The 26,731-nt window shown below is 43.4% G+C and overlaps 1 long non-coding RNA gene across 1 annotated transcript; it reads right to left on the reverse strand.

The window, feature by feature from the left end:
• Positions 1–10,785: 10,785 nt before the first annotated feature.
• LOC120404679 lies at positions 10,786–26,504 on the reverse strand. Its single transcript, XR_005598110.1, has 3 exons — positions 26,399–26,504; positions 17,172–17,312; positions 10,786–10,906 (listed from the first exon to the last, which is right to left on the reverse strand). It is a non-coding gene; the product is annotated as an uncharacterized LOC120404679 (long non-coding RNA).
• Positions 26,505–26,731: the final 227 nt, after the last annotated feature.

Below are 26,731 nucleotides of genomic sequence, written 5' to 3' on the forward strand. Positions count from 1 at the left end.
CTCAGTTTTTCCCTACAGACCTACATTTAGACACAAGCACAAGGAACTTTTTAGTTTGCCTTCAATCCACCCCAGGCCCTGCTGTTGGTTGCAGGTTCCTGCATGAGAAGAGGCATGGTGTTCCAATGTGCACATCTGGAATTAAGAGTTAAAAATTGGGCTCGGTGATGATAACGCTTTATTGACAGGAGATGAAAGCCCTGATTCCAATAACTTTCCAAGCTCCAGTTCCCACTGCTTTATGAGGTGTTACACACTTTGGTACCTTTGAGAGGGAATTTGCTTCCCTCCTTTTCTCCCACATCTTTATTGCTTCTGTTCCACAGATCTGAGTCATTAAAGTCAGAAAGGCTTGAGCCCAGGAGTGTTTGAAAAGCTCCTTTTCCTTAGCTCCAGTAAGGAAATGTAGGTATCAGGGTTCTGTGGGAGAGAGGAGCATGAAACAGACACAGAGATCTGATCACTCCCAGCTTTTGGGTACATCCAGATCCACATCTCAGCTTTATGGCACAGACCAAACTCTAGTTACAAAGGGACAACTCCATAGTACTAATTCTGTGACTTGGCTCTAGGGTTTCCTCTCTCCATTATGCCTCTTCCCTCCCCTCCAGGGAATACCACCAATGCCTCTGCACTACCACCAGCAGCCTGGCTTCCTTCTATGTTAACCCGATAACCCATCTTCTTCCCACACTCTCCAGGCAGTGGGTCAAGCTGCTTGCATTAGTTGGGGAAAGGTTACTAAGCCCTTGCAGCAGTGCTGCTGACACACACATGCTGCTTGCACTATGCTACCTTACTCTCCTACTGAAGGAGACAAGCCTAATGAGAGTCAGCTGTTATCAGGTCCAGTCCTCCCTATATTAGTTCTGCATTAGCATCAAAGGCCCTGTGAAGGGGAAGTCAGGTGCTACAGGCCATTGTAATTAGGGCTGGTCCAAAGTATACTATCTACAGTGGTTTTAGACAGAAAACTGGGGTTTTGACAAAGCAAATTTTTTTGCAAAAATTGTCTGCTTTCTGGAAAATTTTCATTTTAAATACAAAACCCAAATGACCCTAGAACAAAAAAGGGTTTAGTTTTCTACTGAAAACTGAAATAGTTTGATTTGGAAATGCCACCATGGTTCCTCATGTGAATTTTAGTTCAGGTGCTTGAAGTCCCCATTCATTTCTATGAGCCTGACTCCCCATTATCAGTCTTCACCTCCCATGATACACTACAGCCATAGAACTCCCATGAAGCAGTGCCTCCCATCACCAAGAGGGAAGACAATGGTGAATCCTGGGAATTGTAATCTGACCAGGGAATACAATTTATAGAGGAGACTGGGAACATGAAGCACCATGGTCCCAGTTGCAAGTCAAACTTTAAGTTTTTGTTCAAAATATTTTCAGTTTTTGATGTTCTTGCTGAAAAGTTTAAATTCTCTGGAGGGGAAGGGGGAATAATCCACACAATTCTCATTATAATTTATTCTGCAATAAGAGTATTGAGATTTTTATCTTGACTTTCTACATTCTGTTCCCCTGGCAGGAAGCCCTTCAGCACTTAAAATCTAAATAAATCCCAAGGCTCTCAGCTGTTATTGCCAAGGAGGCATAGTTTAGGATCAGGGACCACACCTAACTTCTTTGCTACCTGTTCTCCCATGGTGCCCTCCCCTTCTCTCTGACTCAGATTCTGACAAACTATCACCAAAGCATTCAGGCTTTTTCAGGTTCTCCCCTTGGTAATGAAACCAAACTGAAAACAGTGTTAAAAGCTGGTAGTTTAGCATAACAATGCATCCCAGTGCAGGTCTCCCCAAATGAAGGAGGCAGTTAAAAGTGGCAATAGTTACCTACTTCTGTATTGGGGTTCACAAACATGCAGCCCTTTGGTGGGTCTCTGGGATGTTGCATATATGCATAGTTTGATCAGCAGGCCCTAACTGTCTTCTGTGGTTTCTGCTTCCTGCATAAGGTTGAAACATTAAAGCCTCCCAATGTCTAATCAGTTTCCCCTGACTCCCACCCATATTCTAGCTCATTCAATGGCTACCAATTGTCCCTGCCTCACCAGCAGGGCTCTTAGTTGAATTAGTACCTTTTTCTAGGTGGACTAACAAAGCTCCACCTTCTTAAAGGCACAATACCATTCTTTAGGGGACATACTCCTCACACACTCAGGAAATGGAAACATTCTACCTGGGCTGCTTTTCTAACACATGTAGTAACAATTGAATGGGTCCAATTCTGCTCCAGAATTCAAAGACTAGCCCAGAATCTGCAGAGTACCAGCAGGCTCACGATGCCCAGAGAAGGCAGTTGTGGTGATGTGGCATTCTCCAAATAGGAGACTGACAGAACTATCTAAAATCAAGCATAGCATAGGCAAGCCTTGGGCCCATCACAGAGCTCTGTCCCTGCATACTTTGCTAGTCCCGTCCTGACCCCTTATACAACACTTCTAATATACCTCACTCCAGGTCTGCAACAATCCCTGTTCTTACAGCTCTCTGCCCCAATATACAGGTCTCCCGTTGCATGTGCCCAGCATGTGGAAACCCTTCTCTGGTTTCATATATTTTTCTTTTTATTCCTTATTTTGCAGCTTCATAGTGACTTTTTGCTCTTTTCTGGAGCTCTGTTGTCTCTGATCTGTCAGCCACATGGTGCAGATGTCTCTGCAATTCAGAAAAAAACTCCTCCCCTGCCAGTGCTCTCCCAGGCAGTATTCCCAAAACCTGATCCCCCCCCGTCTGAGCCTCCATGCATTTAGGATTCTTCTGGGACATAGTGATTGTTTCCTTCTGCCTGCTGTGACTCCCGTCAGCTTGTTTGGTAAAAACCAGGTTTGACCCCAGGCAAATACCAGGCTCAGAGCTGGTTCACTCTAGAAAAAAAAGTGGCATCATATGCAGTGATGGTCATTACACCAAGCAGATCTCATTTCCAGCCTGCAAAAACCAGAGCAAAGGACAGGAAGTGTTACGTTTCTCCATGAAAGTGCAACCATTTACTTTCAGGCTAAAATGACTTAATTCATATTAAGAAAACAGCAACAAGAAGGAACAAAAATAAAGTCTCTATAAGCACGTTTAACCCACGAAGAAGTGTGTGTTATCGATCCCCCTCCGTGCCTGATACACAGAGGATAGATGTCTTTTATAACCCCCAGCTAGACCTTTACGCTGTAGCAGCTCATGCTTTTTCTCTGGAGGTCTCTAGTTCAATCTCTGGTGCATGAGCCAAGATGGCGACTGTTCCAAGAGTATAGTATGTGTGTGTGTGTGTGTGTGTCCTTTGTAATAGGCTGCAGTGGTTCAGAGAACAAAATGGCTGTACGTGTTGTACATGAAGAATTAAAAAGGTGTGAACGTGTCCAACCTTGTATTCACATTCAAAACAGGATATTGTTCATAACCGCTGAGTCTTGGGGGCCAATGGTATAGCCAATAAACAGCACTCCCTATCTTGTGATACTTCTTTAGTCCTTTGTGTTGTGTTTGGAGTCATGTAATATTTAAGAATCTGGAGGGGAATTAGGGAAATTGTGTTTATTATGATGGATTATTCAACTACATAAATAAGATTAAATCTTATTTGAGTTTCCAAAAGAGCTCCAACCCCTATAGGATATGGAGTGACAGCACACTTATCCAATCAATGAGAAGGAAGAGGTATTAGACTATCAGAACAACTCCTATTGACTAGTACCTACCAGGAGCTGCTCAGTAACCCTTTGGTGGGGTTTGCATACAATATACAGTGCAGAATAGAAGGAAGGGGTATTCTTACAATATGGAGCATTGTCTCTATTTGTCCTGTTACAGGTGCAAATATTGTTTTAAACTTCAAAGCCTGATTTTAAGTATATAAAAAAAATTGGAGGTGATTTGGCATTTCTCCAAATCGGTGTCTGAAATGAAGCATAGCATAGGCAAGCCTTGGGCAGTCTTCCTCCACCACAGAGCTCTGTCCATGCATACCTTGCTAGTCCAGTCCTGACCCCTCATACAACACTTCTAATGCACTTCAGCCAGGTGTGCAACAATCCCTGCCCTTACAGCCCTGTGTCCCAGTATACAGGTCTCCTGTTGCACCTCTATGTTGAGTAGTTTTTTCTTTCCTTTGCTAGGCCTGGTCTTCCATTGACTGGCAATAGAGCATGGGTGCCAGCTTTATGGTGTGGGGCTTGTTTTCATTCATAACCTAAAGAAGATTTTTAACCCTTTGTTTCCCAAACTGATTCTGAACTGAAAGCCTAGGACATACAGGTCAGTAAGCACCCTGAACCACCTTTATTCCTGTATGGTCACATTCTCCTGCTCAATTCTAACAGCTGGGAAATAACCTGCAGCAAAATTAAGAGAAGTCCTGTTTATTTTGGGACTGCAGATTACTGTCAAACATGGAGGGAAGGAACTATTTCCATTGTGGAAAATATGGCATTAAAGAGCAAGCATTCTCTCAGCCTTGGCTTTGTGTTTTTCTTTCCTTTACAGGAAGGTTTCATTTCTTGAAGCACAGGCTTGAATTAAATGGGCAAAGAAGAATTTAAATACAAATATTTGTAAACTAAGTGGTTTTCCTGGACAAAGTAGATCCAGATGACAGACAGTCTGTCGGCTTTGGTATCTTGGTGTTCGGTCACATGACAGTGTTGTTAGACTGCCCAGTGCCTGCGCTGAAGTCTCTGTGGGAAAGGAGTGGGGAGCTGGGCTTAATGGCTCCTACGCACTCCAAAAGGAGCTGGTCATGGAATCTGTGAACTGGATAAATTAATTATAGAATTGGCCAAAACGAGGGCCAGGCAGTAGGAGGTAGGGGATTGGGAAGTGCAGGTAGGAGGAAGGGACTGGAAGGTGCATTTCAAGTTGAAAAGGAGCTGAGTGGTGGAAGACTGATATAGTTGGGTGCAATGCGGCAGCAGGAGCTGGGTTACACAGCAGTGGGGAGTGTGGTATACTATCCCAAAACCACAAGGAGGGACTGTGTATTATGCAAGTATGGGGGAGGGAGGAGTGGAGGGGCTGCCAATATGATGTGCTGGTATTATGAAGGGGACTGAGAAGTGATGCGGCAGGATCTGAGCTCCAGATGCTATCAACTCCACATTACCCATCAGCCCATGGGGTGCAAGAGCCACTGCAAACTCCAGGGATGCCCAAGGTACCACAGGAGTCACAGTACCAGCTCGTACCATTGTGCCTAATTGGCTGGGTTTATCATGGAGGCATACAGATGATTACAGATTCCCTGAGGCCCAGGGTGCCACTGGGGTGTTGAGAGTTAATGGTTTCTCTGTGTGTTAAAGTTGCAGAGGATGGTACAAGTGCTATGTGGTATTATTATCATTCTTCACAATATTCACGGGCCCATATTAAATAATATGTTTCCCCCCTGATGTTGCATACCTTCTGTGCTAAGGTTTTTCTCCTGAGAACGAACTGACTCTAGCCCCTCTCCTCTCCATCCCACAGATCCCACTAGGCACTGAAGAGGTCTGTGTACCCAGCCCGGGCCCACTGAGTACCTCAGACCCTGAAAGAAGTTGTGCATTACGAAAGCCTGTGGAATGCCATGTACCACAGAGTCTGCTGCTATTTTTAATTCCATTTAATAATGGCCAGGGGGTTCCACTACTTTCCATTGTTTATGTCTGGGGAAAATAACGCTGCCAAGCTCTTTTCACTTGTTCTGTTTGTTCTCAAAAATAAAGCCACTCTGTAGCTGGCATGTACCAGCTTTCCCCACTCCGTGTCTTAACCACAAATGCATCCATCCCACAGCTTCTCCCCTGCTTGCTTGGTCCCTGCACTCAAGCAGTGTCCCATCTGTCTGCATTGACTTTGGCAGGACATGATCAGAAGGAAGGAAAATTCCCAGTGGCACCATCATATGACCTCACTCCCGCTCCTGTTTTTTTTCATTGGTTGTCCCACGTAATTAGTTAGTGTCCCGGCCCTGTGGATCCTCCCCTTAGGCTGGGGGGAGGTCCTTTAGCAGGCCTAGAGAGATTCCTACACCTTTAGGGTTCAGCCAGAGATCCTTCCCCCGGTGAACATTGTATTGAACATCATGTTACTGAAGGGAGTACTGAGGTAGTCTAAGCCATAGGTGGGCAAGCAGGCTCTGGAGGAACCCCCATATCTCAGTATTTGAACTGATGTTTATTTTTTCTTGGCTTTCTTTTGTCTCAAGATGTCATTTATTCAGATATGAAATAACACAAGATCTGGGATGCTTACAGTTGGAATCTGCACTTCCTGAGCCCAATTCTGATTAGAGATGGGAGAATAATGGAAGTTTTGGCTTACCAGCAATACCAAAAAAATCAAGGGCGAAGGGGGAAAATTATTGCAGCTTGACCTCAAAATGAACATTTTCAGCATTTTTGCTGACTCAAAATGTTTAAAAAAACTATTTTGGATCAAACTAAAAATTTTGTTTGACCTGAAATGAAACATTTTGTTTTGATTTCAACCATTATAAATTATTTTTAAAATTAAATTAAAGTCTGTTTCTACAGAAAAATGTCATTCAAACAGAATAATTTCAAAATGTTTCAACATTTTCAGATTTTTTTTAAAAAAATGAACAATTCAGTGAAACCAACATGAATTTGTGAAATATTGTGGTGTTGCCAAATCTGCATTTTTTGTCAAAAAAAGTTTTGGCAAAAAAAATATGTCCAGAGTTAAACAAGTGAAAAATCAGGGTAAGTGATTCAGGGTCCTGGCACTGAAGCCTGCAGCCCCCAGCCTACACTATAACCTGCCTCTCCCTGGCCCCCTCACTCCTCAGCCTCTCTTCACCCAGCCCTGCTATCAGTCAGGCCCCTATATCCCCTCACTCAGCCCCCTCCACCCAACCCCACCACCAGGTCCCCTCTCCACTCTCTTGCCCCCCCTGCACCCATCCCTTACACAGGGTCTCTAATGCCAGTCAGAGGCAGAGATGGGCTCAGACTCTGAAGTAACTCATTCCCTCAGAGATCCAAATACCCCTGAACTTTGGGGATATTCACATCTGGATGTGGCTCTGAACTCTGCAGCTTGGGTTAGAAGAATTACTAAGGTCTCAGGGGAAAGGCTCCTCTCCTGGTATTGCTGGCCCACCTGGAAGCAGATGCTGGAACTCAAGAGAAAGCCCATTCCTATGAGAGTTCCAGCCCAGCTAACAGAACCAAAAGTTTCCAATAGTTCAGAGAAGCATCAGGACAGTGTTTTCATCCAAATTAAATCACTGCACAAATTTCTCTAATGCAGTGATTAGAATGATGGACATGGAGCAGATACACAAGAACCCCCAGGAATCCTCTTTAGTATTAGAGCATTCAGTAATCACATGATATGTTTTGTTTCTCTAGACCCACTACAAATAGGCAGTAAAAATACTATTGTGTTTTTCCTTGCTTTCAAAATGTGACTGGGATAAGTCTGTTCCCAGTTTAGGATAAATGGAACTGATTCAGTTTAAAAGCAATATTAAAAGGGACACTATAACAAATATAGATATATATATAAATTCTTACCTATAATGCTAATAGGGGAGAGATTTAAAATGTAAAAAATGTCAATCTGATTTACTATTTTCACTGAATTAAAAAAAATGTACAAAATGTAGATTTAAAGTAGGTTTTATAGAATTCTGTGTCAAAGTATCTAAAACCCCCTAAATTGGGGGTCTAAATTACTTGAAAATATCTCTTTAAATGTGCAGATAGAAAACACAAACAGCAGTTTTGGTCTTCCTCCAGTGTTCTCACTATGTCCTGTATTCACTCTCTCCAGTTCTGGTCACATAGCATTAAGTACATTCGCTTCCCCTGACAACGCCTCAGCTTGTGGCCCATTAGGGTATGCTGCAAGGACAATGGATATAGTCAGGCTCTGACCTGAGGGTGGGGGACAGAGTCTGCTGCATTCTGCTGGTATGGCATTTTTTCCTTCATTTACTTTTACTGCACATATACCAAGAGGCTGTGATGGGCATGTTTAAATAAGGCAAATGAATGAAGACATTCCTTCTGCAGTTCCCACTAGATAAATTACAGGTGGGCCCAAACCAAAATGCTGGGAGTCAATGTATCATTATGCATTTGCTTCTATTGCTTCCCAAATGGAAAGAAATTATTCTAGCTTTAAAAGATTAGCTGACGTATGTATTACCATGTGTTGGAGCAACAGGGGGTAACATGGGCAAATAACCACAAGGGCAAGGAAGCTCATGGGGCCTGAGCATTCTTGCCTCTCTCCACTGTGGTTTCTTTATAAAGAGCAATAAAAATGGTTTAAATGTTCAGAATATGATGCAACAGACCCTGGAGGCCTCTGGAAAAACTTCTCTGGTCCATTTCTGACTGAGGACAGTTTGATGACTTGCAGGGAGCTACGGGTCCCAGAAGTGGGACTGTATATACCTGTCATCTGGTAATGAACACTCATATTGACCTTGAAAAAACTTGATTAGCACTGACAACTGTGTAATTACGCATTATCCCCTGGCCAGCTTGCCAGTAAAACTGTCCCATGGGGTTAGGACAATGCATCTTGGAATGACCCTGTCCATGCTGGTTCCCAAGTTCTCAGGAAGTAAACAGCAGCTCTCCTGCCCATGCCATCAGTGATGATCAGAAAAGCTTTGTGGCTGAGAGGCCATTGATAAATTCAAGGGAATGCCAAGGGACAATACAACAGGGAATGTTTCCCTCCATAACCCAAGAGCCCCAGGGAACATGTGGAAAGCAAAGCAAGATGGCACAGCCAACAGACTCTGAGAAATACTGGGCTGCCTCAGCAGAAGGTTTATATTATGTAGAAATGGGCCTGAATCAAGCTCTCAGAACTAAACTCTGGCGAAGGCTTGGAATACAAAGCCAAGTTTTATGCATGGTCTCTATCTCTATAATGAAAGAAAACAAATCCTTGACACAAACACCCCCAAACTTTGTGGGGAGTTCAGAATTCAAATGCAGATCCAAATGTGACTCAGATTTAAATAAGTAATTAATATAGTTGAATTAAATCTCCCTTTTGAAGTTCTATCTACTGTTTCTTTGGCTTCTCTTGCTTCCAGCTGGATGTGCTAATTTCTCTATATTACCTGGAAAGAGCAGACTCCCCAGGCTCCTAGGACTGACTCTCTAGCGGGAGCAGGTGGAACCTGTGATGCCATAATAGATCCCCAGAGACATAACAGGTTCTGCAGAATCAGTGATGGAAAAAGAGTCTCCATTGTTGACATGGGGGTGCTCTACTCACTGCTGAAGCACCTCCTTCTGGCCATATCTGGGGATTAGCTCTGCCTGGCTGTTGCCCCTCCACTCTCTCTGTGTCTCTCTCTTGGGACTCAGCTGCTCCCATTTCATGGCCCTTCAGCCAGGTCACTGTAGTTTTCTCCTTTCATGTGGTGAGGGAGAGTTGTGTTCTGGAAGTCTCTGAAGACCCACTGTCCCAAGCAGTATTCCCTCTCACTAGCATTTCCCAGTAGCTTGTAGGAGAATCCAGGCCCATCCTCAACTCTGAGTTCCAGCCCAGGGACCCTACATCAAGCGGTCAAAGTCTGCACAGTCTTAAACCTTACTGCTGTATCCATGGGCTACCTTCCCTCACCCGGACAAAGACACACGCATGCCTGCCTCTCTCTGCAGCCCTTCTATACTCTGCTAGTGGGCTTTATACAGGGCCCTCCTGTTCTTGCCCAGTTGAGCCTCATCTCTAATTAGTCCTTACTCTCTGGCTCCTCTTCTAGGTGCAGCCTAGGAAGTTAATTGGCCCACCTGGCCACCTTAACCCCTTCAGGCCTGGTGTGGGGTGGACACCACATCACAATTGTCTACTTCTTATGGGGCAAGGCAACAAATGTAAGTTACCATTTGAAGCAAAGATGAGCCAGAGTCACACATGTTCTGCTCCAGAATCAGATTCAAAGCTGAACTTCCACATAGTTTGGGAGTGTTTGAATCCAGTGTTCTGATCCAGCACATCAGGGAGGCAGGGCTGAATCAGAAAGTTCAGATCCAAAGTTGCCCCAAAGTTCTGGAGAAGCTCAGGTCTGCGATTCAAATTCAGGCCCATCTCTATTGTTCAGTATGTTGGATGCTCCCCAAGTCTCATTCAATAAAGACGGAAACCTGTCAAAGTTACTGCTGGTCATCAGTAAGACCATCAGGAAAAGAGATTAAATTCTCTGCAGCATCGTGCTGAAACTTTGAACTGAAGATAATGTGATGCTCAAGAGAAGGAAGAATGAGGACTTGGAAACTATATTAAATATAGCATGACGATCCCTTATTATGTGAGGATTAAACCCCAAGTTACTTTTAAAAAATACACCAAAAATGTGCAGGTTTTAAAAAGGGAATTTACACCAACAACTAGGACTTATTTTCTTCTAGGATAGACATGGGTAGGTGGATGGATGGGGAATACACCATACCTGAAATCCCTATGGTTAGCAGTAGGTGACTTTTCTCCTCCCTGTTTGATTCTGTCACTAGTAATGAAATTTCCTTTGCTCAGGATACTTTTAGGTGACTTTTACATGTCCTAACCGCCAGGACTGGTTCTGAAATTATTTATTCCAGCAGTTGTTAAATGGTGGCCTGTGAAGCACTTACCGGTGGTCCATGGAGAGCTGGTTGGTCACATGGTGCTGGCTCTCCTCCCTGTTTCCAGCTGCTAAATTGCATTAAAAACATCTAAAAATACAGTAAATACTTTCCTAATGTTACTTTTCCATGTGAGCAATGGCTGTAGTTGCCACAAGGATGTTACATGAGCATCAGTGGGAGGGAGAGAATCCATGCACTTGTGAAGAAGAGGTGGGGTGGCCCACGCGGTCAGGAATGGCAGGGGAGGTGCTGACAGGAGCTGTCTGTTAAGATCTGGTCCACACTATGAAAATGATTAGCCCCCTGGAATTATGAACAGTCAAATTAAATTTCCTTGAGGGTCTTGTGAAACATAGGCCTGCCTGGTGCAAATTCTAATCTACACACAAGTAACAGTGAGTACATTTCCCCTATTATTTTCCTTTGAGTATAGGATCAGTCTTCAGAGTATCACATTTTTAATAATATAGATCCGCTCTTTAAATTTAGTAAATCAGATCAGCAAACTCCGCTAAAGCTGAGACACAAACCTCGATACTGTAAGGTGCTGACTCACACACTGGCCCCAGTGCCTGATCCAGCATAGCACTTAAACACATGCATAGTCCTATTGACTTCAGTAAGTTTACTCACATGCTTAAAGATAAGCATGAGCTTAAATGCTTTGTTTGGCTCAGGGCTGAAGTGCTCGGTCCCTTGCAGGATTGGAGCATAACTCCACCTGATAGTGAATTGAAGGACACGGGAATGAATGTATGGAACATGTGATCTGGTTCTTTAACTGAACTGTCTTTTGAGGTTCTGATCTCGTTGTATTCATTAAAGATCCCATTGCACTTTTTTCAAGAGAAGGGGTGTTAATCCCTATGTCCTAACCCTAATTTTACTTGGGAGTGTTTCAGCTGGATTCCTGTTGTGCAATGCTGCTGGTACTGAATAATTCCTGTATTCCTCTCCAGAAGTGGCTGCACTTAGCTTTCCCCGTACACGCAGTCTCTAAAATATCTTGGGGTGAACACATGCCTTCAGGGTGTGTGTTATTATTAGAGATAATAATCAGCTAAATCCTGAAGTCTTTACTCAGTTTTCACACAGTCCTTAAACAGGCAAAACCTTGTCGATATCCATGTGTGATTTGTTTAGTTAGAGGGAAATTTGAGCAAAGAATTTAGGATGTTGCCCAATAATAGGTAGATTAATGAAGAAGAAAACCACAACAATCAGGGGAGTGTATTTTGCTGCTTTGTAATTGACTGGTTTGAAAGTTGTATGGCATCCAAATTCCTTGGCAATAAGCACCAATATCTATTACTGATAAATATATAAATATCAGAGTTCTAGGGTATCTTTTGTCCCAAAGCACCTTACAGTACTAACTTATTATTATCTTCCCATAGAAATCAAAATCATTTATAATAACAAAAACAACAACAACAACTGTATTCAAGGGTCACTTTAACAACCTCTGCATTGCAGCCACTTCTGTGACAGAACGCAGCTTCTGTTTGCTGCAGAAGTGGACAGCATTACTACACAACAGACTCAGGAGGGGAAGAGAAGAAACTCAGAACTTCAGATGGGGTGTTTAGAGAGACCAGATGTAACTGGAAGTTGGACTGTAGCTAGGATGAAAAGCCTGAACCCCCTGCTCTTGTGGGAAGTGCCATGGGATCTTTAACAGTCACAGGTGGTCAGGTCCTACATTTTTATACTAGTGCATCCTAAAGGTGAATGTCTCAGTCCTGCAATTGGGTCCATGTGGGGTCTCTGATTATATGATTAGAGCATATAAGACACATAAGACCTGATTCTTGTTTACACTAAAGCTGCATAACTCTGCTTAGGCAATGAAGAGGGCCTTAAAGTAGTGCTAAATGAAATTAACACCCACTTTGAGGCCTCTTGAAACTGCCAGAGTGGCCTCAGTTTAACTAAGAATCAGGCCCGTATTTTTGTACTACTGTGTGCCCAGTGCCATGCTCTCCAATAGCCAAGTGTAACAAAGAAAGATGAAGCGTTTCTTTTCTTTTGTGCATGTATATTGTTGCCTGCACCTATCGCAGTGGAAATCCTGTTTTCAGACAGTTATTAAATGCCAAAATGTCCTGCATTGCCGACATCAGATCTGAGCCTTATCCTGCATTCTTTTGGAATGAATAAATGGAGCATTAAAAACAGACAATTTTCTGTGGTTAGCTCCTCTCTCCCCTCCCCTTTCCCCACTTCAGCTCTGTTACCAGTGTGTCTATCTCTCATTGAAAAGCTGTAGGTGGTCTACAGGGCCGGGGGTTCCTCAAGATAGCTCCATGCAACACAGAAACTGCTCTGCAGGGAAACGGCTCAGCAAATGGGCAGCTGATAAGGAGATTGTAGCCCAGCAAACCTCATTGGTGCTCTGGACCAAAGGACCCAGTTACTGATAGCAAAAGGTTGCTTTTCCTCTCTCTGTTAAGTTAACTGCTGCTGTCTCTCAACCTCAGGATAAACTGAGACCCTCAAATCTTGAGCCCTTTGCCCTACAGCATACTTGGGGCTGCAAGAAAGAGCTGAGAAAGAATGAATGAGGGAGGCCTGGCTGATACAGTGCTGGGCACACACCTTACACATACAAGTCATTTTGTCTGCAGCCATTCCACCTCAAGCTCTGACCTTTTCAGCTCTCCTCAGTGGAAGATCTTGGGCCTGGTCAGCATACAGCTAGAAAATCTTCAACCAAAACCTATGTGATGCAGGGAGTGGTACCAGGATTCGGTAGATGGTATTCTTCCCTCTGAGTTGTCACAGAACCGGTCCCCTAGCGATATGCTAGAGTGCTGCTGGGCTGTTTGAGGTGCCATCTTTTAGAGGAGACCCAGGCCACTTACTGTTGTTAAAGTTTTGTGACACTTTTCATAAGAGTTGGGTTTCCCAACCCAGGTAAGTCCATTCTGCCCCCCTAAATGCCTCTGTGTTTCTGACTGAATGTAATAATCTTTGCTTCCACCTTTATAAAGATTGCATAGTGTGGTGTTTGCAGTGCCATATCCCACTGCAGAGGTGGTTGCCTTTCTGTGGCAACCCTAGAGTCTGTAAAGCACTCTATGATGAAATCAGCAAAGAGTCCTGTGGCACCTATGATGAAAGGCACTAGAGAAATTGAAGATGTTATTAGAACCCCGGTGCTAGTAAGAGACCAGAGAATCTGGGCTATCTGGCATTTCCCATTAAAAGATTCCCCCCTAAAAGTGAATCTGTGAACCACAAAAAAGATTCAAGTTCTCGCTTAAAATGAAGGCAGGAAATGTAGCCTCTTCTCTGCCCCCCCACCTCCCAGCCCCTGCTAGCACCTATGTGAATAGGGATAAAGCAAGGTGGATTTCTGCAGCACATATAACCCCAGTGTATAAGCTCTCCCAGTGGTTTGGGAGACCATGAGCCTTCCCCTGAAGACGGGACCCCCAAAACGGATATTGAGTGTAATCATGAGTAATGTAGCTGTTTTTATGATAAATGGTGGGCTGTATAAGAACATAGTCTGAAATTACCAAGTACAGATGTCTTCTGTCTGCACTCACCCCGGGGGCATCCATGATGACAGTTTGCACAAGCAGGAGGGGGGAAGAAACCAAGCTCTGTGCTCAATGTGCTGTTTGTTTCCTAGCCTCTTTGCTAAAGATTCAATGTCACTTCCAATCCAGTTGGAGAGCACCAGGCCTCGTAGGAAAGCCATGGTTAGTTTCCTCTGCCAAGGGCCAAGACTTTGATGGGTTAGGCTCAGACTGGGAAGATTCTGTAACCTGCTCTGACAAACAGGAAAAGGGACAGCTGCCTCTTTTCATATAAGGGACGCTGGTACGGGACAAAGTGCAGGGAACAAAGGAAGGAGAACACACGAGTTTGGATGGCTCTCTCTTTTCCCCTCTCTAGTCACCTTCCCTTTCTCCCTCTCCCTTTCCCCCCTCTTCTCTTCTCTCACTCAGGCCTTTTCCCTAGCTCTGTCTGCTTCTATTTTATTCCAACCTCCTCATACCCACCTCCTTCCACTCAAGGGTAAGTGTGTGGGGGGGGGAGGGGAAGGGAGTCTGTTCTGTGCAATTCAGACCAGGATGCATGGTTTTACTGATTAAGACCTGAAGCTGGCTAGAAGAGGGGACCTGTATCAGTTAACATTTCCAGCACTAGTGGGGCCAAACGGACTCCAGGTCTAAATGGCACTGAACTCGGGGAAAGTCTGCACCCAAAACCAAATCTACAGCCAAACTCTGCTGTTGGAGCTCATTCCTAGCTTCAAACATCAGCTTCTAAGAATTAATCTAGAGCAGTGGTTTTCAACCTTCTTTCATGTGCAGACCCCCTAAAAATTTTTGAATGGAAGTACGGACCCCTTTGGAAATCTTAGACATAATCTGTGGACCTTCAGGGGCCTGCGGACCACAGGTTGAAAACCACAGAGGTCTTCCAGGGGGTACATCAACTCATCTAGATATTTCCCTAGTTTTACAACAGGCTAAGTAAAAAGCACTAGCAAAGTCAGTACAAACTAAAATTTCATATGGCCAACGACTTGTTTATATTGCTCTATACATGATACACTGAAATGTAAGTACAATATTAATATTCCAATTGATTTATTTTATAATTATATGGTAAAAATGAGAAAGTAACCAATTTTTCAGTACTAGTGGGCTGTGAGACTTTTGTATTTTTATGTCTGATTTTGTAAGCAAGCAGTTTTTAAGTGAGGTGAAACTTGGGGATACACAAGACAAATGAGCCTCATGAAAGGGGCACAGTAGTCTGGAAAGGTTGAGAGCCACTGGTCTGGAGAATCTCCACCACCACCACCACACACACACTCACTCACCCACCCTGGTGCATCCTTTGAAAGAGCAATGAAGCCTCCTGAAACATGTTGCACTCAGAAATTATTCTGCTCATAGGCCAGATATGTCCTTCTCTTTGCACTACTGGGCGGCGGGGCGGGGGAGGGGGGGTTGTAAGGCAGCAAGACTTGTGTTTCTTGGGAGCACCTCTGCCCTAGCTACTGATTTCTTCTGCCTCAGTCTCTAACTCCTTTGTTAGTGACATTTCAGCCCTCCTCACAGAGAGCAGCTGGAATGCCACAGAAGGAACTGAGTGGGCAAGCAGTCTCAGTCTGCAGAGTATGGGCACCTTTTTATGTTTTTTCTGCATGTCGAGTTCTCAATCCCTCACCCCAGGTTTTGCCTTGAGAAAGAACGAGTCCCAGACTTCAACGTGAAACTCAATTTTATAAGCAGGGATGGGGTAGGGACCATCTCTTTGTTCTGTTTGTACAATGCCTACCCACAGTGGGGCCCTGGTCCATGGCTGGAGTTTCTAGGTGCTACGGTCATTCAAAGAATAAATGAAGATAACAAATGGAACCATCAATTTTTCCTGAGTTTCCACCAGAACAGAGCAAATAATTTGCTAAGTGCCACCTCTTTTTGATGGTGACTTGTCTTTGAGAAGCTCCTGATTGTCCTGACTTTAATCACTATTTGAAATGATCCACTGCATGCTTTCAGTGAACAATTCCCGTCTCTTGCTCATTTGTGAGCAGGTATTTGATATCTGAAATCTGACCTGGATGATTTAATTGTGATTGGATGCATCGATCACATTGTGCTGTTTCTCTTTTTCCCAATTGGAGGAATGTGACTCTAACCAGGATGTTTCCAGGGTGAATTCTTGTGCTCATGAATTCAAAACTCGCTTTCTTCAAGTAGTCTCTAAAATCTGTTGCTTCTGCAAACATGCTTGCAGGCAAACTAATCTAGAATATCATGAAAAGCCAGCACTAGAGGAGCACAAAGCCAAAGAGAATTCAGTTTTGTTTCCCAACAGATGTTTTCAGATTATTTTTTGAGGTATTCTCCCAGCTCTTGTTTCTGCCCAAGCCCATAAATCCCTACCCAGTAAATGGAGAAAGAACTGGGTCACCCAAAACTCCGCCCTTACTCAGTCCACTTTCACTCAAACTTGGTCCAGATTCACCCAAAATTTGCTCAATTCCCCTCAAACAGATTAAATATAAAGTTTATCCGAGAAAAAAGGCAAGTGCTAGAGGTTCCATGAAGAACACTAGAGACTTTGTTACTGCTATTGATTTTATGTGGAAGCTCAGATACTGCAGTAACCCTAAGATAGACAGCTCAATCGAGCTGAAGTCTGCAAAGAGCCCAAGACTGGATATGAGTTTGGCGTGGCTTTGGGTTTCATTTTGGAGGTTTCAAACAATTCTAATCCCAGGTATCAGATGGGGAATACGCAGCAGCAGGTGGTCTTTTCAAGGAATGAAAATCCCGTTTTCGTGCCAATGTGTCTCATAATAAAAAACAGGGGAAGTGGGAAGAGCAATCCAGAAACTATCTGAGCAATCAGCAAAACTATCCCTAAACAGAATGTTTTCCATGAAGCGTCAGTGGCTCTTTTAAGGTGGATCCCAGACAAATAATTCTCCTGTGGTTTGGCACAGGAAAGGGGAGGGGGCCGCCTCAGCCTCCTGCTATTATTTCTCCCAAACACTTTGCAGGCAGTAGGAAAAATCCTTCTCATGAATGTTTACCTGGCACTTGCTTAGACATTCAGGGAGCCCAGTCACAGGGCAAATGATGAGCAAAGAGCTATTTGTGGAGTGTGGGACTCTGGTATATTTCTCGGTATGTTCTTTATTTTGCACCCGTCTACTGCTTGGCATTAGGGCTACCTGCAGGGAATCAGGATGTGCATTAGTAGATGTTGTCAAATGCCTCAAAAGTGCAAGAAAACACAATCATTCCATAGAAATTAATAGACATTAATCAGTGCTAGGGCTGGAAACAGGATCCTATCTCCACAGCTTTTCCAGGCAAGTGCAGGATCAGCTCAGCTAAATCTAGGCACTAGAGAATACCATAGCCCCATGATTGCTTCAAGCCCCACTATGCCGCCCTGAGCCAGAGCCCATCACCAAGCCCTTTCTGCCCTTAGACCAGGGTCATGCTGAGACAATGCGTCATGATGAGCATCATCCAGTGGATCGTTTTTTCTCCACACATGCACCAGTAGAGGGAGCCTTGTATCTCTAAAATAAAGGCACACACAAGCCACTTGAATCACATTAATTTAAAGGGACACGTTGCTGGTCAGACTTCAGCCTGTGTCTGTGAAGATGAGCTCAAGCCATTTTGGGAGATTTTCATACCAAACTATGTGCATATGTTATGTTGGGCAATGAGGCACCTGCAGCATCTGCTCGTGAAGACAGTGGGCACACGCAGGATCTCAGCCTGATTTCCATTTGGCTAGACCCCATCAGGTTATAGTACTTTGCATGTGCCTGGGGAGGATGGGACACCAAACAGTGGAGTTACGGGACTGGAGGACAATCTAAAGGGGAACATAAGGAAGAACCAGGGAACCTCACTAACCAGCACTACAGCTGCTTAGAATTTTTCTTGCCAAAAGTTTTTTTCAGTGACAAATGACCTTTTTCAAAAACAAATCTTGTCATGAAACGTTGTTGACAATCTTGAAATTTTCCTGTTTGTGACATTTCTTCAACATTTTATCAATATTTTTCTTCAGTTTTTATTGAAACCATTATTTAAAAAAAATAATTTACCAACCCCCTCTGTTTTCTGCAAGAAAACACAGTTTATATCAACAAGAGATTTCCATAGTAATAATGGCAACAAAAAAAATATTGTGACCAATGTTTCAAAAAATGGGGAATGGCTCCAATTTGAATCCTGGGAAATGGAAACAACTTCAGGCAGTCAATAGATGTTAATGAAATCGTTCTCCAGACATCAACCTCCTCTAATCAGCACAGCCATGTGAAAAATGTTGCTCTTCCTTCAACCCCTTTACTCAGCTGGGAGCACAACATCCTCTGTGCAGCATTACAGAAGAGATGCACCCATGGGAGCTAGTCAATTTATCTCTCTATCTAATGTACTTATGCAGCCCCCATTGCCATAGTCTCTGACCGCTTCACAGTCTTTAGTGTCACCTCATCACAGGACCGCCATGAGGTAGGGAGATGCTATTATCTCCATTCTACATATGGGGAACTGAGGCACAGAGAGGCCAAGTGACTTGGTCACACAGGAAATCTGTGGCAGATCAAGGAATTGAAACTCAGTCTTCCAAGTCCCAGGGTCATACCCTAACCACTAGGCAAGCCTTCCTTTTAACTCAAGGCTATAAAACCAGGAAAATATGGAGCTAGTAAGTCAGGAAGTTCAAATGGATGTGGATAACTCTTCTGCTTCCCTCACCTTCCTCCATTATTTGTCCTTTCCTTGTACCTCAGGACTTGCAGGATCTAACTGGGATAGGAAACAGATGTGCCAGAGTACCCTGACAAAAGACATTCCTGGGTTACTTCTGGCCGAACTGGGAGCTGGAAGTATCTGACATCTTCCAATTGCTGCAAGGCCTGCTGTCCTGAGAACTCCAGCCCAATGTTGCAGAATCAAGAGGCTTAGAGTTCACAGAAGACTTGAAGAAGCAACTTCAACTTTGAACTGAACTGAACCTTGCATATCAATGTGCTGAGGGTACCTTATCACTGCACAAGGGGACCCTTGGTAAAGCCTGAGTAGGCCACTGCTGTTGAACTGCAATATCTCCTGGGCACTTCAATGATTCTGCAGCAGCAATTTGGTGCACACTCCTGCTGGGAGCTTCACGATTCCTCCCCCTCTCCTCCCTTCTTCCCATTCAATTGCTGTTCTTGGGATTTTTTTTCCTGACAAAGCACATACAGATGTTGCGTTGTCTGCCACAATCAAGGGGCTCAGGTGGGTAATGGAGAATGGCAGAACTTGGCATGTACTTGTTTGCCTTAGTGCAATTTTCCCATAATTGCACTTCCTAGCTTTTTAGCATCTGCGAAAGATCAGCTTGTGACACAGCAAAATCGGCCTCACGCTTTTCTGTATTTTTTTGTAGTTTATGTAGAGGGAGGGAGATGGCCTTCTTTTGGTTTAAATCATTTTAAGAAAAGGGGCGGGGATGGGGGGGAGGGAAACCACATTTTTATGCATGGGCAGTACTGGCTAACTTTTAAACCCCAGCAAGAAAAACTCAACCTCTCAGATACAAACATGCACACACAAACTTAGCCCCACTCAGGTTTTTAAAGGGGATTGGTGAATCTGGCAGGAGGCAATTTAATTTCTCAGGTCTTGAGCTGAATTCCGTGAGGTTGAACGAAAGGGAAGTACACATCTCTCAACCTGGACCTCTACAAGGCTCAAATGTGGGATGCACTCTGTGAAAAAGACCCAAAACAACGCATACACAACAAAATTGGTCAGGCAGGAAACTTTAAAATGCTGGGGGACTCTTTCCTTTAGTGCCAATAACTTTTTCTATAACCTCAGTTTCATTATTATTCCTTTTGCACATAAATCATTTTCAATCATGATAGTGAAGTGTGACAGACCCAGGCCAGTGGGGTACAGGAATCTGGTAGAGGGCAAATATACTGGTCACTGGCTGAGTAGTTTTCTGTTCCCTGAGTGACCAGAGCAGGGGCTGCACTAGAGTAATCAGGAACCTGCTAGAACCAATTCAGGCAGACAAGCTGATTAGAACACCTGCAGCCAATCAAGGCAGGCTAATCAGGGCACCTGGGTTTAAAAAGGAGCTCACTCCAGTCAGGCGAGAGAGAGCCAGAAGAGAGGAAGTGTGTGTGAGGAGCTGGGAGCAAGAGGCACAAGGAGCTGAAAGTGAGAGTGTGTGCTGCTGGAGGACTAAGGAGTACAAGTGTTATCAGACACCAGGAGGAAGGTCCTGTGGTGAGGATAAAGTAGGTGTTTGGAGGAGGCCATGGGGAAGTAGCCCAGGGAGTTGTAGCTGTCATGCAGCTGTTACAGGAGGTACTATAGACAGCTGCAATCCACAGGGCCCTGGGCTGGAATCCGGAGTAGAGGGTGGGCCTGGGTTCCCCCCAAACCTCCCAACTCCTGATCAGACACAGGAGAAGTTGACCCAGACTGTGGGGAAGATCACTGAGGTGAGCAAATCTGCCAATAAGCCCAGGACCCACAAAGGTAGAGGAGGAACTTTGTCACAGAAGGTACACCACATTTGTGCAGAGTATAAATAGTATTAGGGCTAACATAGTGTCCCTCCTTCAAAATGAAGGAGATTTATTGTTATTATTTGATATTTGTATTGAGGTAGCACCTGAAGGCCACCACCTGACTGGCTAGGTGTTGTACAAACACAATAAATAACAGTCCCTGCTCCAAAGAGCCTGCAATCTAAATGGCTGTAAATCTATAACCTCTGAGAGAGGGGAGAAAATATCTGGTGTTCAGACAGGGCTTGCAAACAGCTGGAGATGGTGATCTGTTATTTATCAACTGTCACAGGTATGTTTATTAGAACAGCCCTCGATTTCTGTGTCTTCCCTATAATGTTGGAGATTTCTTCAAGCTGCAGCACTAAATCAAGTTATGCACACAAATGCCTTTTTGAAATGAAACTAGGTTCTAGACAAGTGTGGGGAGTGTTTGTAGGGGGGTAATTCTCTCTTTTAAAAATCTGCTTTTGGAGGGCACCTTCTGTGTCTTCTTGCAGCAATACCCACTAAAGGGATCAGACAACATTGTATTTTCCAAAAGTTTCTGCAGGAATATTGCTCCTTGTCTGCCTCTCTTCACACGCAATGCTCTTGAAGGACAGTTTGAGTTTTCTCTCTTGTTCTGAGATAAGTAAATCACATATTTTTGTCAGTGGGGTTTTCCAGTTCCGACAAGTTTCAGAGTGGTAGCCATGTTAGTCTGTATCAGCAAAAACAATGTGGAGTCCTTGTGGCACCTTAGAGACTAACAAATGTATTTGAGCATAAGCTTTCATGGGCTAGAACACACTTCATCAGATGCATGGAGTGGAAAATAATGAGTATATTTTATCCAGTTTTTTCCATGATTTTTGTTGTTGTTTTTGTTTTTAATGTCAGTGAAAACAGGTTGGGATTCAAACTTCTAGTGGTGTTGGTACTCTAACACAACAGCACAAGCTGCGTGCATGTGAAGTAGGAGACAAAACTGACAGGAAACAAAGTTAACCTAACCAGTTGAGTTTCACTGTCAAAACAGAGTGAAACAGACAAAATAAACCAACAGCAGAAACAGTGAAATATTAATGGGGAATTTTTAAAATCTTTTCAGATTGATAATTTTTTGTTATAAAAACACAAAAACAGTTTGTTGTTGTTTTTCCATTAGAGATAGAAGCTAACTATCTAGCTTGGCTCCAGATCTCAATGTCTTCAAGGTTAGGACATTCCGATCCAGGTTGGAGCTCTGGCTCATCTCTATCTTTCACATAAACATTAATAAAAGGAAGAGTTCAGTGTCTGACTATAGCCAGGACAGTGAGTTCTGACCACTGTCTTGCAACAGAGGTCTCGTTTGTACTCTGAATTATGTCAAGTGACTGGGCCGAGTCTCTTGCTACACAGTTTAGGCTATGATCCAGCCCTATAAGTATTGCCTTAACCACTCCATCATTCAAATACTCTCCCAACCCCATGAGTAGTAGCAAGCTGTTCTCATTGAGTTCTCTAGGTTAACTGTGAACACCTGAGCAGGCCTAATGATTCATTTGGAATGAGTCTCTAATGGAAAAACAAAACAGCCCTTCCTAACTCCAGCACCTGGAGTTAGAAAGGCAGTTAATTCGCCGCCTGCTGATAATGAGGTAGGTCCCCTGCACCCTGTCACAGTGCAAAACCCAGAGTCAAATGGCTTTATGCTGACAACTGTCCAGCCTATGTGGTGGGCAGAAATAACATAGGGGAAGCAAGCAGAGGGAGAGGGTGGGGTACTTGAATCACTCCAGAATGCCCCATCCCTGACCACCCCAAGAGTGACACTGACTCCAGTGTGAGGCTCTTTGGCCTTGGTTTATCTGGTTTTGTTTCACTGAGTCATAGATGAATGTAACGATTTACCAGCTCTGGGAGTACAAAGCCCCTGCCCCAAGCAGCTTACAGACCCACTTTAAGAGCCGAAATGCAGGCAGGTGGAGGTCAGCCATGACAACAGGTACTGAGAGTGGCAGGGCAGAATCAGCAATGGAAGGGTGAAAAGAAGTGAATTTCTGAGTGATTTGAAGGGAGGAGGAGGAGGAGGCCACTTTAACCTTGAATTTCAATTACAAGGTCTAGTGATAATTTCCCATGGCTGGTGAGAAATATAGAAATGAATGAGCTGTGACATATCTAACAGCCCTGTAGGCTAGAGAGTGACCAAAAGGCAACTATTGGTAGTGCACCACCCACCTTCATATTTATCAGCTAATATTTGTAAAAGCACTTTGCCCTTTTCCAGGTCCTTCCTCCCAAGGAACTTAAAATACTTTCCAAACACTAATGAATTAAGTCTCACATCCCTACTCACATGCACTAGTGGAAGGTGCTAAGATACTGTGGTGAGGAGGTTGGTATAAGGACCTGCATAGACCAAAATCCCCCCTGGGAGGTAGTAATGTATTATTATCCTCATGTGGGATGGCCCCACCTGGGCTTTAATCAGTAGAACATCCTCCCCTTTGAAGAACAGTTTGCCACTTTTCTATCTGCAGCATGTGATCTACATTTTGTAGTCCAGCTGACATCATTATAAGTTATAATGTCTATAATGCAGCATGTCTTGGGCTAATGGACCTTATCAATGTGTTCCTCATCCCTGCCACTTTTCTTCTGACACGAAACAGACAGAAAACCAAGAGGCCATTATAATTGAGCACTTACTGGACCAGTGAGGGTCGAGTGCTTCTTTTGTTTCCAGAAGTCTAAAGCCCCATCACGAGTGGTGACCAGTTCAGATTCTGGGCTTGGTTTGGATAAATACTAAATGTAAATCCCCAGGAGTCCTCTCCAAATTCATGAACAGGACTTTAAAAAAAAAAACAACCAAAGAATAGAATGTCCCAGAGAATTCATCCAAGGTTTTATACTGAGCCCAGAGCATGTTGGTGAGAAGACTTGGGAGTAATGCTGGTGGGAGACTTGGGGAAAACGCTATGCAGTTCAGACACAGTCAGTAAGATTTGTAGCCAAATACCTCACTAGAGTATCTCAGGGCTTTGACTGAACGTTTCTCCCAGTAACCTGAGACACGACACCAGCACTTTGGCTCTTTATCTTAGTTGCTTTTGAGTCTGCACATGCGGGCTGGTAATCTTGTGAGAAAGCTCTCTTGTGAGAGCTCCAACATCTCCTAATTTCAGTGCCACCACCCATCCTAAACTGTGAAGGAGCATCCTGAATTCCATGGTGCAGTCCTGTAAACTTGGCTTGCGGGTCCATTGACCTGTCTTGAAAACTATTTGAGGCCAGTATACAGCACTGTACCACCACTCTGCACAGCCAGGAGTGTGATAGCAGCTCCCAGTCATTGACTTGATTGCTTGCTTAGGTTTAAGCATTGTCCAGTATGTTGGCTCCCCAAGACTTGTGTCATAAAAACCAACTGCTCCCTCTCCACTAGAATCTTACATACTGTAGCTTCATTGGAAAATGTAAGGGTTAGAAATGGAACATCTAGTCTGGAACCAAGCTGCAGTTGTTAGTACTATATTACATTGTGAGCACTTGACTGGAGATGGAGTGCCTGGCACATTAAACTATTAGACCACAAAACCTTATGATAAGATAGCAAATCCAGAACATAGGGAACTGACTCTTCTAAATAAATACTACAGTATTCTGCTGTGTCCCAAACACGGCAGCAACACTATTTTAATGTGTATCATTACTGGAGAATACCATAGCATTTTTAAGAAGGGGAAGACTGAAGAATCAGATGCCACTGTTGGTAACTCCTGGGTATCTACTTTTCTAGGTACAGTATTTCTAATACAACCCAGAATTTAGGTGCTATGAAATAAATTAAAAGAATCAGCTGATATCTGTAATGGTGTGTGTTCTCCTCTCCCCCTTAAGTCTGGTCATACTTCTCTGGGTTCTTGGTGGATGATAAGCCTTGCTGGCATGAAATCTCCATGTTGGGAGAAGGACTGCAAAGAGGTCCAGATTTTGGATAAAGGTTCAGGCTGGTCCTTGTGTGGAGAGCTGATTGAAATTTTTGAATTATTATTTAAAATATTAAAATGGCCTTTTTTATTTGCATTGCTAATTTTTGAGAAAAATGTGTGGTTGGTGTTTATTTTTTGTAATTTTCTGAACTTTTACAAAACAGGAATTTTAAATGTATGAGTTTGGAGGGAGAGATTTCTTTTTTTTGTTTTCTCATTTTCCCCCTCTTTTGTCCCCTTTCTTGCCTCCATGCCACATCTCCATGATGCAAAAAGAAAAAACAGGGAAGGAGAGGAGGAAAAAAATAAAAGGAATGGAGGAGGGAGAAAAAAGGGGAGACGGAAAATTTACAAAATTGAAAAATGGAGAAAAATTTCAAAGAAATAAAAAATTGTTCCTTTTCAAACCTGGGGAAAGAAATTCTCAGAACTTTCAAAATTGTATGGATTATTTTTTCTATTTTTCAAGCAGTTCTACTTATTCCATCCAAACCACTTAGCCTATCATAGTATAAAATGTATGTTGGATCAGTGTCAGTTCCAAGCTCTGATATTTTGCTGGAAACCATGTGAAAATCTTCCAGTGGAAATATTCCCAATTTATAGTCTGCCTTCCAAAGAAGCCCTGTCAGCATTGGCGATATATTGGCACAATATCACGGAGATAGTTATTTCACAGTAAAATTTCACAGCATCAGCACGGGACTTGCCATGTGGCCAGTTGCAAATTCTCTGAGGCCGGGTAGAAAGTATATTTGCATGTCTGCTGAATTTGATAGACAGGACAAAAAGCCTGGATCTCATCCCTGAATGCTGGGGAAGTTTAGATCTTGAATTTCACAGCAGCTTTTATATTGGACTGAGACAAAATTCCAGATCCAGACAGCCTCTGATTTGGGGGAAATTCCAATTTGGATCTGATTCTTTTCAGATCATGCCCATCTGTAATTATCAACGAATGCCCTTCCAGTGGTTTCTCAGCTACATCATAATTAAAAATCTCTGCTTATTTTCAGACATGGTATATAGATATTTTATTCCCCTATAGTCATCTGTGAGCTGGAGTAGGTGAAGGGTATTATGTGGCTGCCATATCCTGCGTGCTTTCCTACCTAAATATTGTAAATTATGTGTGCAAAGTGCCATGTTACCATGCAATAACAAGCAGGAAATCCCTTTAATCTGCATTTTAATGCACCATCTCCTGCAGCCCAGTTCCATAGACAGATACGGTGATGCTTTCCCAGCAGACTTTCCAACGTTAGCCCCTCCACATATATATATATATATATATATATATATATATATATATATATATATATATATATATATATATATATATATATATATATATATATATATATATATATATATATATATATATATATATATATATATATATATAAAATCATATCTTTTTTTATAAGCAGGGAGGTAATCACTTCAAGTCACTCCACAGATTTCTACTAAGCTATTTTGTCTGTGCGCCAACACTTCCCTGAGACAGCGAGAAAGTGGGCTGTCCCTTTAATCTTTCCCCCCAAGATCCCAGCATATTGATTTGCTCTGTGTCCGGTGAAATCTTGAGCCAGCCAGGAGTCACCTGGAAGCAATCTCTCATAAAACTAGCTCCTTAAAAGCTACAGACATTCAGTTTGAAAGGCTCCTAATTGCCCCTCTCTTATTTTTCATAGGATAGGTGAATGGTAAATTGGCCCTTGGTAATCTAGCAGAAGGAGCCAGAAGACTCACAGGCTATCAAGAGAATATTATCCAGTCACAGAAGCTCAGCTCTCTGCAGTCCACTCCCAAACTGGGGCCTGCAGGGGTACCTGCCTTCCATAAGACAAAAAGATCGACCAGAGAGGCTTTGCTTTCACTCCCTGGAAGGTGGCAGAACTCACAGACAGTTCTAACCATTGTTGCACAGCTTTGATTCCGGTCATGGAAAGAGAAAGCCACCACGGAATTCCTTCTGCTGGAACTAGGCCACTTCTGAAGTGTCATGATATCTATAGCACCAGACATCTTTCCTCTCTTTTGTATCTGTTCTGCAGGGAGGGGGAAATGAGATCTCTTCTGCTT

The sequence above is a fragment of the Mauremys reevesii genome, linkage group 4 (assembly GCF_016161935.1).
Source record: "Mauremys reevesii isolate NIE-2019 linkage group 4, ASM1616193v1, whole genome shotgun sequence".
Taxonomy (NCBI): domain Eukaryota; kingdom Metazoa; phylum Chordata; order Testudines; family Geoemydidae; genus Mauremys; species Mauremys reevesii.